Source organism: Boleophthalmus pectinirostris, unplaced genomic scaffold, assembly GCF_026225935.1.
Source record: "Boleophthalmus pectinirostris isolate CB_2022bp ecotype Guang Dong unplaced genomic scaffold, ASM2622593v1 HiC_scaffold_13, whole genome shotgun sequence".
In the NCBI taxonomy this organism is placed as follows: domain Eukaryota; kingdom Metazoa; phylum Chordata; class Actinopteri; order Gobiiformes; family Gobiidae; genus Boleophthalmus; species Boleophthalmus pectinirostris.
In genome coordinates, this window is record NW_026571036.1 from 5,629,746 (window position 1) to 5,633,068 (window position 3,323).

General features: G+C 45.6%; 1 pseudogene; it reads right to left on the bottom strand.

The window, feature by feature from the left end:
* Window positions 1–1,403: 1,403 nt before the first annotated feature.
* LOC129407636 (trichohyalin-like) lies at window positions 1,404–2,895 on the bottom strand (annotated as a pseudogene).
* Between the last annotated feature and the right edge of the window lie 428 nt (window positions 2,896–3,323).

Sequence of the window (3,323 nt, forward strand, 5' to 3'; positions counted from 1 at the left end):
CTCAGTCTCGGTCTGGTCCCACTCTGGTCCTGGCCTGATCTCGGTCTCAGTCCCAGTTTCGGTCTGATCCTGGTGTGGTCCCGGTCTGGTCTCGGTCTCAGTCCCGGTCTGGCCCCGGCCTGGTCTCAGTCTCGGTCTGGTCCTGGTTCTCAGTTCTGATCTCAGTCTCGGTCTGGTCCGGTCTGGTCGGTCTGGTCTCGGTCTGGTCCGGTCTGGTCTCGGTCTGGTCTGGTCTCGGTCTGGTCCCCGGTCTGGTCGGTCTGGTCTCGGTCTCGGTCTGGTCCGGTCTGGTCTGGTCTGGTCTCGGTCTCGGTGGTCCCGGTTGGTCATGGTCGGTCTGGTCTCGGTCTGGTCCGGTCTGGTCCGGTCTGGTCTCGGTCTGGTCTCGGTCTGGTCTCGGTCTGGTCCGGTCTGGTCCCGGTCTGGTCTCGGTCTGGTCCGGTCTGGTCTCGGTCTGGTCCCGGTCTGGTCGGTCTGGTCCGGTCTGGTCCGGTTCTGGTCGGTCTGGTCTCGGTCTGGTCTCGTCTGGTCCCGGTCTGGTCGGTCTGGTCCCGGTCTGGTCCGGTCGGTCTGGTCTCTCTGGTCTCGTCTGGTCCGTCTGGTCTCGGTCTGGTCCCGGTCTGGTCTCGGTCTGGTCCCGGTCTGGTCCAGGTCTGGTCTCGGTCTCAGTTCTTCCTTGCTTGAAATAACTGGACAAATGTAGATGTTGTAAAACTTTTGATCAGTCGTATATTTTTATTCAGCGACAGAACTTCAGTCTCTAACATCAACAAACTGTTTTCTACACTTTAGAAAACGCTTTAATTCCAAGTCTAAATTAGATGTTTATATACGTGTGTGAAAAGGAATTAAAAGTAATATTTCAGTTCTAAATTAAATATATTTTATTATTATTTTTATTTATAACATCGATCTGAAAATAACAGTAAAATTTGCCTTTAACATGTTTTGCGTTTGTGAAATTAAAAAAAAATGGAGCCGTTCTTCTTTCTCTCTTTCTCTCTCCTTCTCTTCTCTCCCTGTCTTTCTTCATCTCTGTCCCCTCTTTCCTCTTTCTGTGTTCTTTCCTTCTATTTCTCTCTCCTCTTTCTATCCTCCTACTATCTCTTTTCCTTTCTCTCCTTTTTTTTTTTCATCCTCTCCTCTTTCTGGCCTCTCTCCATCCCTTTCACTCTCTCTCTCTCTCTCTCTCTTTCTTTCTTGATCTCTCTCACTCTTGTCTTTCTCTCCTTCCTCTCAGCGTCTTTCTCTCTTTCCTTTTGTCTCCTCCTCTCTCTTCTTTCTGTCCTCTTTCCCTTTCTCTCTTTCTTTCTTTCTTTCTCTCTCTCTCTCCTTCCTGCACTCTGTCTCTTTCTGTCCCCTCTCTTCTTTTTTCTCTCTTTTTCTTTCTGTACTCCTTTTCTCTCTCTCTCCTCTTTCTCTCCTCTCTCCTTTTCCTTCCTTCTCTCTCTCTCTCTTTCTCTCTTCCTCTCTCTTTTAATTCTCTCTCTCTCTCTCTCTCTCCTTTTCTTTTTTCTCTCTCCTTTTTCTTCTTTTTCTCTCTCTTCTCTTTTTGTCCTTCCTTCCTCCTTTTTATTCCTTCTCTCTTTCTCCTCTCTCTTTTCCTTCCTTCTCTCTCTTCTTTTCTGTTTCTCTCTCCTTTTCTCTTTCTCTCCTCTCTCTTGCTCTCTTTTTCTCTTTCTCTCAGCTTTTTCTTCCTTATCTCTCTATTTCTCTTTCCTTTTCTCTTTTACCTTTTCTCTCTCTCACCTTTTCTCGCTATCTCTTTTCTCTTCTTTTCTCTCTTTCTCTATCCTTTTCTCTTTCTCTCTCCTTTTCCTTCCTTCTCTCCCATTCTCTCTCCTTTTCCCTCTCTTTCTCTTTCTCTCTTTCCTTTTTTCCTTTTCTCTGTCTCTCTCCTTTTCTCTCTCTTCTTTCTCTCTTCTCTCTCTCTCTCTTTCTCTCTCTCCTTTTCTCTCTCTCTTCTCTCTCTCTCTTTTCCTCCCTTCTCTCTTTTCTCTCTCTCTATTTCTCTTTCTCTCCTGTTCTCTCTCTTTCTCTCTCTCCTTTTCTTTCTCTCTCCTTTTCTCTCTCTCTCTCCTTTTCTCTCTCTCTCCTTCTCTCTCTTCCTTTCTCTCTCTTTTCTCTCTCTCCTTTTCTCTCTCTCTTTCTCTTTCTCTCTTTCCTCTCTTTTCTCTCTCTTTCTCTTTTTCTCTCTCTCTTTTCTTCTCTCTTCTCTCTCTCTTTCTCCTCTCTCTTTTCCTCTTCTCTCTCTCCTCTCTCTCTTTTCTCCTTTTCTCCTTTCTCTCTCTCCTTCTTTCTTCTTTCTCTCTCTTCCTTCTCTCTCTTCTTCTCTCTCTCCTCTCTCTCCTTTTCTCTCTTTTCCTTTCTCTTTCTTCCTTTTCTTCTTCTCTCTCTTTTCTCCTTCTCTCTCTCTCTCCCTCTTCTCTCTCTCTTTCTTCCTTTCTCTCTTCTCTCTCTTCCTTTTCTCTCTCTCTCCTTCTTTCTCTCTTTCTCTCTCTTTCCTCTCTCTCTCTTCTCTTTCTGTCTCCCCTCTCTTCTCTCTCTTCTTTCTCTCTCTCCCCTTCTCTCTCCTCTCTTTCTCTCTCTCTCTCTTCTCTCTCTCCTTTTCTCTCTCTCTCTCTTCTCTCTCTCTTTCTCTCTCTCCCCTCTCTCTCTCCTTTCTCTCTTCTCTCTGTCTCTCTCTTCTCTCTCTCTCCTTCTCTCTCTCTCCTTTTCTCTCTCTCTCTCTCTCTCTCTTTTCTTCTCTCTCTCTCCTTTTCTTTCTCTCTATTTCTCTTTCTCTGCTGTTCTCTCTCTTTCTCTCTCTCCTTTTCTCTCTCTCTCCCTCTCTCTCCTTTTCTCTCTTTCTCTCTCTCTCCTTCTCTCTCTCCTTTTCTCTCTCTCTCTTTTCCTCTCTTTTCTCTCTCTCCTCTTCTCCTCTTTCTCTCCCTCTCTCTCTCTCTCTTTCTTTCTCTTTCTCTCTCCTTCTCTCTCTCCTTTTCTCTCTCTCTCTTCTCTCTCTTTCTCTCTCTCCTTTCTCTCCCTTTTTCTTTCTCTCCTTTCTCTTCTCTCTCCTTTCTCTCTCTCTCCTTCTCTCTCTCCTTTCTCTCTCTTTTTTCTCTCTCTCTTCTCTCTCTTTCTCTCTCTCTCTCTCTCTCCTCTCTTTCTCTCCTTTTCTCTCTCTCCTTTTCTCTCTCTCTCTCCCTCTCTCTCCTTTTCTCTCTCTTTTCTCTCTCTCTCCTCTCTTCTCCTTTTCTCTCTCTCTCTCCTCTCTCTCCTTTTTCTCCCTTTCCTCTCTTTCTCTCTCTTCTCTCTCTTCTCTCTCTCTCTCCTTCTCTCTC